Source organism: Augochlora pura, chromosome 8, assembly GCF_028453695.1.
Source record: "Augochlora pura isolate Apur16 chromosome 8, APUR_v2.2.1, whole genome shotgun sequence".
Lineage (NCBI taxonomy): Eukaryota > Metazoa > Arthropoda > Insecta > Hymenoptera > Halictidae > Augochlora > Augochlora pura.
Genome location: NC_135779.1, coordinates 1,545,006 through 1,561,399, shown reverse-complemented (window position 1 = coordinate 1,561,399; position 16,394 = coordinate 1,545,006). Strand labels below are relative to the sequence as shown.

Here is a 16,394-nt window from a genome sequence, read left to right as displayed (position 1 = left end):
GTGGAGGAACGTTTCAACGTAACGTTGTTCCTTGTCCGCGTCAGCGAATTCATTAGCCGAGAGAGAATGGAAGTCGTCCCCCGGCCTCTTTAAACTCGTCTATGAAACTGCGAATTTGCATAAACATCCGCAGTCCGGCGATGATTAAATGCAACGAGTTCCGCAGCGCTCGGGAACCGACGGCGGAGGCGAAGAGTCAACAAAGGCTGCTGATTTCATTCTTGAAAGGAAAGATTTTCAGGTAGGTGGCGAAGAGAGAGAGAGAGAGAGAGAGAGAGAGAGAGAGAGAGAGAGAGAGAGAGAGAGAGTGGAATTCGGGACCGAAGTTGCCCCGCGCTCCATTCGCCGCCAACAACCGATGACCGAGTGCCGATCAGGATGCAACAGCTTGCACGCCGCTGTGGTGGCTAGTTATGTCGCGTCTCTCCGCGTCCTGTACCCGTGTGTGCAACGGGTTAATCGATACCACTCGTCGTCGTGCCTGCTTCGTAGCGGGCCGAGCCGAGCCGAACCCCGATCCGCGATCCCTTCTCCCTCCGTTATTTTCTCCCGAAAAACAAGAGCCGTCCACGCTATTCGCGGGCGACGTCTAAACCTAAACTGCGATTTTTATGGCCGAACCCCGGCGACGGTTCCTCCAAAGTGGAGTTGCTCGCTTTAGAGTTTCCAATCAATTTTTAAGCCTCTATATAAAACACGCGTACACTATCGATGCAAATTTTATCTGCTCTCGCTCTCCGCGTTGGAGACTCTTTTTAACCCCATGCACTGTAATAACGAGTCACAGACTATGCGAGATCGACGAGATCTTTCCACCGTTTACAAGTTAAAAATTATCGAAACTTCAGATATCAGAAATATTTGAAGATCGAGCTCTTATTAGCTATTTTTAAATTTTTCTTCGGATTAAATTTCCTCGAGTCGTGTTTTATTCTTAAATTGTCATAAAATGAAATTTCCTCTAATTAGATTTTCAAATTTGATTTTTCGATGCTGGAAGATGTCGCGATCGAAACTTCAGATATCAGTAATATTTGAAACTCGACTCTTATTAGCAATTCTTAAATTCCTCTTAAAATTGAATTTCGTCTAATTAAATTATTCTCAAATTTGATTTGCTCGATGCTGGAAGATCCCGCGGTCCAATAGCAGAGAAGTCGAGTGCATCGCGAGTCTCGTTCGCTCAGGCACCGGACTCGACCGAGCCCTCATGCAAATTCAGCACGTGGAGCTGCCATGACGAGCGACGGCCATTTAGAATATCGAACTCGGCGAGATGGACAGCTAATTGACCCGGATAGCTCAATTAGCCGGACCAGTCGTCCGGCAAACGATAGATCCTTTCTTTCTCGATTATTTGTCCCTCTGAGCTGACGCAGAACGGAAGACAATTTTGTTCAATTAAACGCCGCGCCGTCGGGCCGCAGCGCCGCCTCCTGGCCGCATTGTTTTTCCATCGGCCTGTCCACGGATTCGAGTGCGCGGCTATTTAACCCTCTCGCCTCGAGAGTCCAGTCCGCCGAAGTGTCGTCACCGAACGGAAGCCAGAAATGTGCGCAGTGCGCGTAGTTTTTGAATATACATTTTCTAAGCCTTAAATAATTACTGAACTTGATAAAAAAATGATTGCTCTAATATAGCATGCATCATTCACATTTTTAATATGAGAAGACTTGAATAAACGAAGAATTTATTATTAACGGTATGGATGCTAAATATCTTCGGCGCTCGGAGCGAAAGGGTTAACCCACCAATTTTCATCGCACCCATGTTACTTCTATATAATAATCCAATTTCCTTAGAAGCATCAGTTTAAAAAGGCTGCGTTCGACGTGTCCGCGACTTGTACATTTCGCAGCACTCGAAGGTTTCGCGAGTTATTCGAAAGTATTTAGGAAGGGAAATTGGATGGACCGGAGAGACGCGAAGGAAACCTCCTATTCAATCCTCAAAGCGAAAGTCAACGTCGCGTAAACTTGTTCCAGCAGAGTTGCCGCCGATGGTAGATCGAATGATCCGCGAGTGCCGCGACGCCCAGCCTTTTTTTACGCCTTTTATAAAACTCCTGTGCGTATAGTGCACTGTGTACGGTGTACGGTGTACAGAGGGAAAGAGAACGGACAAAAAGCAGCGAGAGCATTTAACGTCGAGAAAAACCGAGCGGCGCGATTCAAATGCTAAAACAGCGGCCGGAAAAAGAGCATCCACGAGGAAAACGGGGCGAGCTTTTCGCGACTCGTTTTCACTGCGCGAACGATCTGACCCTGATGCAACAATTTAAACCAGCCACAATTTGAAGGCATAAACATTGATTAGAGATCTCAAATACAGGGTGTACGATATTCAGATGCACCAGTTGGAAATTGAGTATGTAAAAGCTTCACAGAAAGTACTATAGCACTTTATGTTTCAGTCTGGCTATTTCGAAAGGTTCAGAAAATCAATTTAATTAGCGAAATGGAAATTCAAAATTTTGACCAACCAATTTTGGTAGATTGAATATTAAAATTCCAGTTTAAATTTGAAAGCATAATTTTATTGGCTCTGTGTCAAAAAGACGATAACTGTGTTAAAAAATGATTGATATCGACGAGCTACTTTGCAGCAATGCGTTCAAAGCGTAATTAAGTACGACGCGAAAGAACACCGCCCTGATTCGAGTTCAACCCTTTACTGCAATCTGACCTAGGCTCTTTTTAACTCTCCAAGTAGTCTTCTTCCTTCTCGAAGTCCTCGCGAAAGAGACGTACTTGCCTCGAGCCAATGCAGAAAAATATCCCGAGATTCGCCGGTCCTGTTCGCCGACTTTCTCGCTCCTTTCGCGGCTCCGCTTTAATAGCCGAGCTTGTCGCCGCGGGCGGCACGCCGCATCCGACTATTTGCATAAATGCGCGCGGACCGACCGCCCGCGCGCGGAAACAAGAAAAACGCGGAAAAACCGCGACGGTGCGCCGAAATGTTTGAAACTGCCGGACAGGGGTGACCCCTTTATCGATCACGCGCGAGAGGCTGTCCTCTCTTTTGTGATAATTATTTTACCGTTGCGGAGGCAGCTACGTTTCGGAATCACTTTTCTGAAGCGGGTCTTTATTAATATTTGCGACGCAGCGGAAAAACTCGGTTTTAACCCGTTAGCTGCGTATGTACACGTCGCGAGGAACTGGAAATTTTACATCTCGTAATACAAATATTTCTTCTACGATTTATGTAAAAACGGTGAAGAACATTTTCGCAAAGGAAAAAGTTACTCCAAATAACCTCAGGAACCCCTCATTTCCCTGTTCCGAGTATCTTTTATCACAATCGGTATACTAACGAGCTATTATCACAGAATCCCATCACTGAATAAATCAAAACGAAAGGTGCAATTAAAAAATATATAAAATCTGCTAGCCATCCCTCCGGAAGGACGATATTCAAATTTAGGTTAATAAGGGGCAACCGAATTGCTTAATCCTGTAAGGCTTTCAGGTTTGATCCGGCGGAATCCTCTTAGCAAAGGGATCGGGAGCGACCCGGCTGTTTTCGGCGGCGCGACGCAAACTACGTGAATTTTGTGAAATCATTTTCATAATTCGGTCGCGCTCTAGGTACCCCGGGGTCTTTTCACTGTTACAGGGACAGCGGACAGGGCCGGCATTTCCCTCGAAAAATGCCGGTTGCCTCTGATTGAAGGTTCGCGGAGCGCGACCGGCGTTACTGTTATTACTCGCTTCACCGGTCCGAACGCGGCTGAATCGGCGGAGGTCCTTGGACACCGCGCGCCGATGCCTTTCTACGGCGGCTGTCGCGAAACCTGCGGTCCCGCGAGGACAATGTGCGTGACCGGTGACACGGATCGCAAATCGGGAAACGAAGGTGACCGACGAGGGTGACTCATCTGTCGCGCACTAAATAAATCGGTGTTCGTGTGATTTTTATTATTGTTACTTTAAAACTTTTTCGGTACACGCGGACGAAGCTTCCGATTTTTCGGACGATTCCTCGGAAAAATTTAAGGGCGTTTCCTCGAAAAATTTGAGGGCGCTCCAGGAACTCGCGACGAGTCTGAGACGTCGTCGACGTGTAGTCGCGTCGGTCCCAATTTTCGTCGGATGAAATTCCTTGACAGAGCAGCGCGCGACGACTTGACAGAGCCGTGACGCGACAAGAGCAAGGATTCGCAGAAAGTACTCGGCGGTATCTTTCATCGCGGGGAATTTCACGACTATTAGCGTCGTAAGGTCAGGCATCGGGACCCCCGGGAACCTGCGGGCGCTCCGATAGCCGGCTTAAGACGATGGAATAGGTTCCACGGCGATAAGCCGGCGGATAAGACCGGTCGAATTGGAAGACGGATAAGCCGCGGCCATCGATATCGGCCGGCCAAGCCTTAGACATTAGCGTGGCGCAGTCCTTCAGAAATCCGGTCGAACGTGATCTGGAACGTCGACAAAAGAGGAGCGGTCGGGTCGGGTCGGGTCGGGACTGTCGGGAGCGCGCGACGTCGGTCGGCTTCTTGCCGGCGATCTCGATCGCGATCGTGGCTCGTCGCGACGCGACATGGCGCACCTGACGATCGAACCTCGATTCTCGATTCCCGAGAAAGAAAAAGAGAGAAAGAGAGAGAAGATAAGAGAAAAAAGAGAGAAAGAGAGAGACCTGCTGCGAATACCGGTTTCCTAGCGGCGACCGCTCTCCTCTCGCCGATCCGAAGAAGTCCTGCTCTCATTGTCCCCTCTCGGCCACAAAAGCGCGATTTTTCTGCGTCCTTGCCAGGATAGCCGAATATCGATCGCTTTAGAAATTGGAGCGCGGAGCTTTTCACTTTTTTTTTTATTCCAGCCCCCGGTACGAACGCTGCCATAGTCGCCGGTTCAGCTCGCGGCGTTTGATCGCCTCGAATTTCATTTTGACTGCGATGAACTTCCCCCGTTCGATCGCCGCGAACTATTCTAATTTAACGCAACTATTTGTGCGTCGGCCCGGTCTTTGCGATTATTCGGTCTCAGCGATTACAATAGCTGCCTTGCGTTATTAACCTCTTAGGCACGACGCGCCACTGTAGTGGCTTTTTACGTTGCTGAAATACCCCGATTTGTATGAAAATTTAAGGAAAAATAGCCTGATGCGAATACGTTCAGAAAAATGAAAATTTACTTGTGAAAAATTTCATTCGCGCAATATCTAGCCGTGTCTGAGAGGTTAATTGCTTCTACCAAAGTTTCTTCGTTCCAGATTTTGATTACGACGAGGAACAACAGAGATATCGTTCAGTCTGCCAGCGTAGCCAGCCATAATTTCCTGGTAGGACATGTTAGATGCAGCAGGTTGCTGCGCGGCTCCGATCCGCGGCCGGAATTCATAACGACACGATTTATCGATACGTCTCGGTGAAATGTATCTCCCCGCCGCGGGGCCTCGTAAATATTTCCGATCGTCTTAACTCTGTGTACAATCGACGCGAGCGCGTAGATCGTTTGCAATAAATAGGGATACGTTTCGCGCATTGATTAGTCGCCGTCGCGTCGCGCCGCGCTGTTCCACGCTTTGCCGGCAGATTAACGCTCTGTTGGCTCTAGCAACAACGGAGAATTACGATTATAGCCGCGCGTATTTGTCAGCGAACGACCCGCTACGCTCCGTAACAAAATATTAGGTAAACTCGGGGGAGGAGTGCAGGCGCGTAATCCTTTCTAGCGAGACGAGGAACTAATCTACTTTCAGATCTACGGCGGTCTCTCGCGTCGCGATCGATGCTTGGGAAAACTCCGATCCACCGGATTTCGTGCTGTTTCTCGCCCGCCTTCTATCTCGAGCACCGTGCACAAATTGATAGTATCCTCCGAGAGATATTTAAACGTCCATTGCTGAAGTTATTTTCTACCGAAATTAGGTAGAAACGCTCCTTTAAATTTCGCTTCCAATTTTTATTATTCGGTTGGCAAGTGATCGCGGATTTTAAATAAGAAAGACAAATACAAAATTTCTGCTTGTAAATATAACTCTGATTAGGCAAATCAATTTTGGAATTGCCTTTTTTCGACGATTTATTCTCGTATATGGCACATTTTTGTGTGCTCGCGTTTATGCTGTCGCAAATTGTTCTTCCATTTACAAAGCAATACTATGGTACGGTGTTACCTAAATTCTTCTACGATCCTTCCCTTAATTGTTGTTCGCGTTGCATCAATTATTTCAGCAGTGGAGAACAGCTGTTCGAAGGAGATATAAAGATAATACAGAAACGACGCGACTCGGATAGGGCCTGACGGCCGATCGTCGAGCATTAGTCTCCGTCTACAAGGGGATCGGTAACTAATTCAAGATAATTTAATTCGATTCGAATTCAATTTGCCCCATCGGAGTCTGTCATCCGTCTCATTGCTCCCGGGATACTTCCCACTAATCCGAAGTCTCTTATTCGGTAGTCCATTCCAGAGAGAGAGAGAGACAGAGAGAGAGAGAGAGAGCACTGCTTTCTAACGGAAGCGTCTCGACAAGCATTATAAAATTCTTGTCGCGACCTTCGATTCGTTCGATAATAGTAATTTTCCTATTTATCTGAATCGGCGTCTGAGAGCTGGATAATCTTTTGTTGTCGTCTTGTTCAGTAATTTAAATCCCTGATACAGCATTTCTATTCGCGCAAATAATATAAATAAACGGAAGCTTTTCATTGAAACCTTGTACGAAATAACACGAATTTAACTAAAAATGATAAGCTTAAGGTACTCGACGAAATCCTAATTACTCCTTTCTTTCTCTTCCAAGGACTAAAGAGATCACGTATAGCAATTTCCATGAAAACAAATACACCGCCGACGGTTCTAAATTCCTATTAACAAAAGTCGCGCGAGACGGTCGCCGGGTTTTAATGCGCGCGGCAACACGGAAAAACAGTTTCCATTTTATAGCCGGCAGCCCGGGCGCGGGTCGCCTAATAAACATTCGCGGAACAACAAACGCCGAGAGGAGCGGCGTCGCTGCTAAAAACCGCGGTTTAAACCAACCGAATTTACAACGGGGAAACGACGCAAAAATTTCATCGCGTAACGCTGCGCGCCGCGGAAACAGAACGTAACAACGAAACTTATGTTCGGGTCGGAACGGGCCGACGCCGTGCTTAAGAGGCTTAGGAAGATTAAGCCTCGAGATTATTCCGGCAAATAACCATTTATCCTCGATGACTCTTTTTAGGGCCGGCGATCGCGAAGCCGCACACTTTTTAACGCTGTGGATCTCGAATATCAACCCTTTGCACCGCGTTGTCTCCTCTCGGGGGACATCGTGATTCTAGTTTTGCCAATGCCTTCATTTTTGTATTTAAATTATTAACTATTTATCGCACGAACTTAACATAACTTTTTGCACTACGTTGTCTACTCCCAGTCGTGATTCTATTGTAATTGTGCCAATGTCCCCATTTTTATATGTACATTAATTTCTATTTATCATAGAAACTTGACACAACCCTTTGCACTCGACGCCATTTTAATTCCGAAATATTTCGAGATGACCTACGATATCGGAATCTATGTGACAGTTATTTAAAAATACTCGGGCTTGATAATATTAAAATTTTATTAGCGCATTGCATAAGAATCTCGAGTCGTGCTTCGGAGTCATCACTCGAGTGCAAAGGGTTAATCCACGCTCGATCAATTTAAATTACTGTTCCCTTTATATGTAGAAATGTCAAAGAAATATAGCGTTGCTGCTTACGATATGCTATATAATATAGACGTAAAATAGCGTAAACAATTTCCTTATTATTACAGGGTCTAAGCAAAGATAATTCCGGTGTTCAGCGACTTCACCGAGCGCGAAACACAGGGTGAAATATCGTTCGGGGTCCGGTGACATATAAACACGGCCCACGGCCGGCAATTTATCGGAAACGGCGAGTCGACAGGCCGGTGCTGCTACCATCTTGGAATTCCGCAGTTATTAAAGCTGATTGGGTTTCCACGAGGCGCCACAGGTTTCCAAGAACGTTATGCAAGTGTCGCGACGACGACGACGACGGAGGGGAAAGGTTCGGAGAGAGGGAGGGGGGGGGTCCAAAAACACGCGAGGGCAACGATCCAACCCGTTCTCCAGACCGATAAATCATCGCTCGACCGGGGCGTGAACAAAAGTCCCGCCACTCTCGAGCAACGAATACTCTGGATTCCGCGGCACGAGAGAGCTCGTGCACCGCCTGTCTGCTCGAATCAGAACGGGCCCTCGGATCAATTGGACAATTGTAGCCGGCGAATCGAGAGATTCGACAAAAGGAAATAATAAGTTTTCGGTGAGACGTCGCGGATCGGCCGATTGGTGCCAACAGCGTCACGCGTGCCGGCATCTTATTGGATGCAATTGCCGCGACAGCTGTACGAATCGAGTTTTTCGCCGCGCGCGACGCGACTTTTCGTGTCACCGTTAGCGCGTCATCGCATCCTTTCGAGTAAACATTAGCGCATTGTCGCTCGGTTGCGCGGAATCGATCCCCCGGCTTCGTTGTTTACATTTCGAAAACACGTTTCAGCCTGAAAAGCGTAGAATATCTTTTGCTGCTGTTCATTGAAACGAAATTTATTATATTTTTCCGAGCAGAATTGGACGAAAAAGAACGCGTCGAGAGAAATCTCACCGATCTACGAACCGTCCATCGAGGCGCTCTGAAATCTCGGTGCGCTAAAATACGTGTATCCGCAATGCGTTGCCGAAAACTGGGGAACCGAGGGATCGGCGATTTCTATTTCGGTTCACTCGACTGCGGCGATATTACGCCGGCAATAAATAGCATAAAATTTAGTCGGCCAGAAATTAGCACGGCGAGATCGCCGCTTCCTGAAGAACCGCGACACGTCCGAGATACTAGGGGACCGCGAATCCTTGACCCCCGCGACGCGAATTTTTCCCACAATGCACGGCATTCGGCCAATTTGCGAACCACTTGGATATTAACTGGAAATTACTGGCACTCGATCTGCCACGGCAAAAACGTTCCTCGAATTGAAACCGTACCGCGACTCGCGCAGTCGAGAGGTCGTACCCGCCGACTGTGAGAACCTTAAAGCAACATGTGACCGATACAATTATTTTTCGCCGACAGCGCCTCCACCACTGGGTGGATCGCAGTCTTCGACGAAACCGGCGCCGCAATTTTCTCGATCGTCGAACGCGTCGGTTACGAAAATGCTGTTTCGCCTGGAGATCTCCGAAGGCCATGAAAAATCGATTGGCACGTCATCGACTCGTAATCATCGTTACACGCAGCAATATTTTCCTGTATGCTCTGATGGAGCGTACGTTTCTAATCGCACAGATTGAAATGCAATCGCGGCGTAATTTTTCACACTTTTGCAAATTAGTGGTGGCTAAACGATTAGGTGAGAAAATAATGTAAAAAATACGTTGGCTTGGACTTTTGAGAAATCAGAAATAAATCGGTTGCACGGCTGCAGCGCGCAGAGTGCACAAACGCGCGCGCGTTTCCCCACGAAATCGAAACCCGTTGGTCCACTTACGTGGTCCAGGGCGAACAGGCCGAGTTTCTCCAACGAGAAAGGATCGAGCGATCGAAAAAGAGGACTGTCACTTACCGAAGAAGGTCCCGAAGGTAGAGCTGCAAATCTCCCTGGATCCAGTGGCGGACGGTCGTTGCGACAACGTCGTTCTCCGACAACACTGAGTAAAAACACTGTTCGTTCACAGATATTTCGGGTTCACAGAGCAAAGCACAATGAAATCGGCGAACAGCCGAGAGCCGTGGATGGAGGCAGAGCTTCGGGCGTCGCAACAAACAAACAATCAACCAGGAAACAACGGCGGGCACGAGTGTCACTTTTCTCTCGGGGTTAGCCGAGGTTGCACAACTTTGTAAATTCCACAGAAATGTCGCAGAAGGAATTGGTAACCGGTGGAGGGGAGGGCCGGCGAATAACGCAGATCACGGTGCCCTCGGTCGAGGGGGAGGGGGGGCTATACGACACGATGCGGCCGATCCAAAGCGAGAGCGCGATACTGTCCGCGTCCGACTGGCACAGTGGCTCGCGCGATTCTGCCGTCGCCGCTCGGCCTCGCCGACCTTAAAGGCCGCCCCGTAAAGCGCCGCCGCGCCGCGACGCGCGCAACGCGAGCCGAACCGACGCAACGCGACGCCGAGACGATTCCGCGGACACCTTATCGCTTATCGCCGCCCAAAACATTCCCGCCGATTGCCGAACCCTTTCGACGAGACCGTGTTACCCTTTTACACCCACGAGATTCCAACGAAATGCTCCTTTTCCCTAGTCGAATGAGAAGCCGTTCGCGAACTCGCCTCGTCGCTTCATTTTCGACAACGTGAACTTGCTCTTTCCACGAAACGATCGTTCTGTGTCCTATAGTATTCGGTCGGTGAAAATTTGATAATTAATATAGGAAATATAGAGACATTAGCCGAACTCTATAAAATTCTATAAGCTACAAGTTCGAGGAAAGGAAATAAAATGTCCGAGGGAGAGAAATTCGGAAAAATTAAGAAAAGCAAAGGGTTCGAAAAACCTTCGGCGCGCCGGCGGCCGAGTTGAATAGCGAAAGCTCCGGGAACTTTGCAACCTTAAAACCTCGCGGCTTTAGACCTTGGAGACTTTGAAAGCCTGCGATCTTAAGATCCCGAGTGCCGGGCGACTTCGAATGCTCCAATGCTCGAATGCTCGAAGTCGCGTAGTTGAAGCTTCGAAACTAATTAGCAGGATTACGGAGGTAACAGAAGGGGATGGGGGAGCGGTGCTCGCGCAGCGCGTTAACGCCGCGAAGCGTCCCGGCGCGTAGCACTTCAGCTGCTTCCAAGCAACACGTTGGTACACAGCACAGAGCAACGCCGGCCGTTTAGGCGCGTGTAGACAGCCGGTGTAGTAGATGTTTATAGTTTAAACGGATTTCGGGGGCGGGCCTTTCAATCGACGCGACGATCTAGCATCCAGCGACGAGGATCGTATTAGCTGGCCGGCCGCATTCGTTTACGCATATTGTTGAACGGAATCCGATTATATCGGACCGATATTGTTCTTCGACGACATCCGTAATGAGAGCCCGACAACGCGTAATTGCGTTCCCGGTGACAGCACAGATGCGCCCGAAGGGGACGGAAATCAAATTAACCGGAGAAACCGTGCCGTAAAACGTACACGTTCTACCTGTTTCGGCTTCGACAACGGTCAACCGTAACACGGTTTCGCGACGTTAAAGGAATTTGGGGTGCTGCACGCAGCACCGAAACCCCGAGAGGCGAATATTCTGTCTCTTCGTTCGTCTAGCAATTATCTGTTTTGATTTATCGACGAAATTCTTCCGGATCGAGTGAAGCTATCGAATACCTGTCACGAGACAATGCAGTTATCTTCTTAAACGCGTCTAATTTTTAAAATATTTGGAAGGAGTTAACTCGACGATTCGATGCTATAAAAGAGAAGGGATGTTCTAAGCTATAAAGACTTTCGACGCAAGTAGCAAGAAATTCGCAGATCAGCTTTTATTTTTTCCAAACTCCGGCAGCTCATTTCAATTCGAGCAGACATTTTTGAATACCGTCGGATCCTCTTCATCCCTTTCAGCTGCACGGATCGGTACGAGACGAAACCCTTTCGATACTCGGAATCTACCGGCAACGAATTCACCGGGGATGATCCGTCCTATTGACTATCGACGTTTCAAGATTGTCGAGAGCGCGTCCGAATTATCCGTGCCCGTGCTTCGGTCAAAATTAGCTGCGTCCTCTCGCAGCCGGTACATACATCGAGAGAGCCCGATCGCCTCGGATAATAAAATTCGCGGAAAATCGGCGGGCAAAAAAAAGGGCAACGGTATCGAGCCATTGGAGAGACACGCGAACCACTCGGGCACCGAATTGGCGAATCCATTGGCGATATTGCAACGCGCTTTACATTTTAAATGGCGACCTTAATTCGCGCCGCGATCCGCCCGGCACAGGGGAAAACAAAATTTCCGCCGACGAATTAACCGCCGCGCGCCTAATCGGCGAGCGAATGCGGAGGAAATTCCGCACGGGCGAGAACGCGGCTGCCCACTCGAAACTTGGATTATTCATTCGATCGGCGCACATGCGAACGCGAACGATCCCAATGGCATTCGAGCGGCCGCAAAACCGTCGGCTTCGGGACAGAGCTGCGATTTGCATAAAAAACCTTCCGCCGAATTTACAATTATAATTGTTTCCGAAAACAAAATAACCGTCTACCACCGGGCGAAACTATTGAAAGAGTTCTTTCATCGGGCGATCGAAACGAGAACTTCTTTCTCGAAATATGTAAATCCGCGTTTCCTTCGCTATTTTTGCCAGCGATAACGAAAGATTCCTGCGTCGGATTCTCGAGATACAGGTTTGCCATTCGATAGGCTTTGGATCGAAAATTTATTACTCTTATCATCTTGTATCTTATATTAATTTCTGTCGTGAGCAAAGCGCGCAGACGTAACGCGTTACGATTACACATACAAAGTGATCGGATTCTCATTTGTCAGGCTTACACGCAACGACGTAATCCGAGACGGTTCAATCGACGGACAGAATAAAGTCGAACAATTAATTCAGTCGCTTCGTGAAACCACTTCCTCGCGGATCGATCGAGCGAAATAATGTCGCCAACCATGCGTGCGTCGCATAGGCAGGTTCGTCGAACAAAGGCCGTTGCGTTAACGTGGAAAAAAAACGACGGTGAGTCTGCGTTACTTCTTTCTACTTCTCTCTTTTTTTTTTTTTGTGAAACGACGACCATTGTTTCGCCCGACGACTCGTTTCCATTTCATGCGAATGTCATTCTTCGGGGAATCGCTTCCCGCTGTAATTAGACTCGGCGGCGCGGCGCGGCCCGACCCAGGCCCGCCGCCAGCCCGTCCGCGCCTCGATGACAATGACGCGCAGGTAAATTGTGAGCGCGCGAACCGCGGGATTCCGACCCGGACACGTCTTCGACGGAGAGAAGACGTCGTTAACACGGGAAGAAGATCGTCGCGGCGTGCCGGAATGTTATTGATCTGCCGCAGGACCGACCGTGACTCGACTTTCCTCGGCCGTTACGAGGCCGCGATACGCCTCGATATCGGTGAAACTCGCGTCCTATCGACGAGAAAAATGCCGCCGCCACGCGAATGGCTTTCTCGCGATCGACGCGTCGTTACGCGTAGAGACGTGGACGGCCGTTTACCTTTCCCGAACGGAATTCCCGGGAATTACGCGTTTACTCGCAGCTGCAAGTTACGACCGGCTCGTTCAACACCATCGATCAGGAATGGACAAATTCCCGGACGGCTCGAGCGGCGAGATTAGACGAACTTAAACTCCTGAAACTCAAACGACGGGCTCTGTGTGCTCGATTTTCCGGACGTCGCGAGCCCCGCGTTTGATCCGCATTTTAGAAAACGTCCGAGACCGTGCGCGACTGGTTCCACGATCTCGACAGCAAGGAACCCGTGGAACAGGGGAATGTTTAGATTGCCCGGATAAATCTGGAAACGCGGAGAGCTCGGCGAGTCGTTAGACTTTCTCGGCAGCTGTTCGTCCGACGGATTGTCTACGTTCTCAGACGTCTATTCAGCAGAATTCCTGAAGCGGTTCTTCCATGGATAATATCATGTAACTAGTTTAAACAGGCGACGCAAACATGAACGCGAATTCGCGTAAAGCGGTAGCCTAATTGATCGCTATTAATATCCATATCTGTTGAGTCGTTCATAGCGGAGCAAGAACAAGCTTTCTAGCCGGGCACGGAGAGCGATCGAACACATGCGGCAATTATGATAGGAGACATACTTCACCGGCGAGAAATTCGCCGGGAAATCGGAGGGAACGGCCTCCGACGAATCCCGATGAAATCTCGAATCGTACATCAATCGAAGTCTCGGTGAAAGTCGCCTCCGTCGATGGAAAAAAGGAAGCTGCCGTAACAGTGCGAGAAAGTTGAGCACCCAGGCCACCGTAGCGAAGCACGGCTGACACGATTTTCCGTCACGTAGTTTATAACTCCGCCAAAGCCTAGGCCGCGCTCGTATTCCTTTCCACGTTATGGAACGACGTTTCTTCCCCGTCATATTTCCCTGCTTCCGGCCACGGTTCTACAGAAATTGACGTTGATACGAATCATCGGCCAGCGTGGATTCGAGATTCAGCTTTTATCGCGCTGTTTACGATCGCGACGCTCCCCGATTATTCCCAGAAAAATTCGGACGCTGAGATGAAGACGAACTGCAGTGCGTTGTGTGGAAATTGCGTGTAAAAGAAACAAGAAGAGGCGCTTCTTCAAGTGTCTTAAACAGTGCGCGTCTTGCGGTGTTTGGATTCTGCCAAGCTTCGTTTTCAGCGCGCCAAATCCAAGGAGAATGAAATCGGCGAGCCGTGCCATCGCGTTCCCCAAAATCGTCCGCAATATCCGGCTGGTTTCCCTCGAAAGATCAGCTCTCAGTTCCATCTTGGGCGGCGCGATTCCATTAGCGGGCTCGCGAATCCCCGGGGAGTTGCGGACCCGTCCACGCGCGCGTCGCTTCAGCGAAATTCCGCGGGTCTGCGCTCGCTAAACGATTTCGTAGATATCACTTGCCCCGCGTCGACGTGCACCGGCTACCCGCGGAGTCTGACGCCCTCTCTCTCTCTCTCTCTCTCTCTCCCGCCATAATTCATCCGGCGGCTGTCGGGCAATGATAAAGCGATATTGTGTTGCAAATTTATATGACACTCACCAACCGTCGGCCAATGCGTTCCGGTAATGAGATTCGCTAACTGAGGAAACTGCGCGCGGCGGGCGCGGGCCGTCTGTTCGATCGCGCACGTGCTCCCGCCAAACCCCTGCCAAGTGATTTGTTGCGGTACGTTTACGCGAACGAAACACGACCCCGACCGGTAACCCAGTTGTACCCCTAATATTTTTATTTCACGAGCCCTTGCGGTTGGCTCGCGTTTCTTCGCTCGGCGTCTTCGAAATTAAAGCGTTCAGCGCCGCGCGTCACTCAAATATGGGTAACACTAATTTCTGGCCAATCTTGAACTTTGTGTTAATCTCCAACGCGTTTATTTATTCCACAATGTCTTTGCTGCTTTGGTGCTATCGAAAAATTTTTATAAAATTGTTTCTAAGAATCCTTCGAGCCTGAATTCAACTGGCCAAGGTGTCGAGGCAGATACGCTGTAAACGAGCAACAGCATCTCCGAGATTGCACCGAAGAAGTATGAATTATTTTCGGCGGGGCTTCCATGGAAATTTCATCGCGGCACAGAAATCACGGGAGATCGAAACGTTGACGGGTCAAAGGGCAGGGAGAAACACGGAGCGGAAACTTTGGGCTTTTCGTACAGCTTGCAGTTCATTGGCAACGCACCCCCGGAAGTTTGAACGAACCGGCGCGGCGGCGTCCATCGGAGCTTCGTTTAATATGGATTTATTTAATGGAAGCTAGCAGAGAGAAGAGAGAGAGAGAAAAAGAGAAAGAGAGAAAGAGAGGTCCCGGGTGAAATTGAAATATAAATGGTCGCCGCGGTAATCTCTTTCGAAACTTTTCCCGGCACTTGACGCGTTAATCCCCCCGGCGTTGAAAGAGACGCGAAAAGGTGAACCGGCTCGGATATTTTTTCCCCCGTGCGGTGCTCGTCTTCGGAAAAACCGTAACGGCGAGAAAAATATTGGTCCGATAGGAAATGTACGGCCGAGTCTAGCGCGTCGCCATGGCAACACCTGTTATACCGCTCGACGTTTTTCGAGGGCGAATGGAGTTCGGTCTTCGGGTATCTAGGCCAACCCAGCTTTATTTCGTTACATTGTTTGTGCGGAAACTTGGGGCGTTTGTTTCGAATGCGAAGCGCGCATCGGCGTAGCTCCGCGCCAACTGCGGCCGTCATAAATAAATTAAAATGCAAAGTTCTTCCACGCAGGTACCGGCACATTCGCCAATTTGTTCCCACCGAATCTCATTTCCCTTGGAATTCCAACCCCGCCGCGGCTGCGGAAACCTTTTCGAGACTCTCGCCGCGAGAGTCGTTCTCTTCCAGGATCTTCCACCGTATCAATTTAATGGCCGAACCTCGAGAAATATTCGCGCGTTTCCCTCGAGCAATAAAAAAAAAAAAGGTCGCGCGATTCAACACTTTCGGCCGGCGGCCGTCGCGACGCCGCGCGACGGAGGAAAATTGCACGTGACCCGTGGCTAATTTATGCCGCGTGTTCACGTGGCCTCCCGGCCGCCACGGCCGGCATTAAAATATTAAACAAAGCGCGAGGACTCCCGGCCGGGGTCTCCTCCGCGACGCAATTACTGTGATTACTTTGATCACCGGAGAACAATCTCTCGGCGAAACCGAGACCGCGCTCCTCGCGTATGAATTACCCGTCGCGGCACGTACCCGCACCGGCGTAATTATTGTCGCGATTACCCGG

General features: G+C 49.3%; 1 long non-coding RNA gene across 1 annotated transcript in view; it reads right to left on the bottom strand.

The window, feature by feature from the left end:
- The window catches only part of LOC144474318 (uncharacterized), a 111,047-nt gene extending 101,040 nt beyond the window's left edge, over window positions 1-10,007 (bottom strand). Inside the window, exon 1 of the long non-coding RNA XR_013494724.1 lies at window positions 9,573-10,007. This is a non-coding gene — a long non-coding RNA (uncharacterized LOC144474318). The remainder of the gene's footprint in view (window positions 1-9,572) is intronic.
- Between the last annotated feature and the right edge of the window lie 6,387 nt (window positions 10,008-16,394).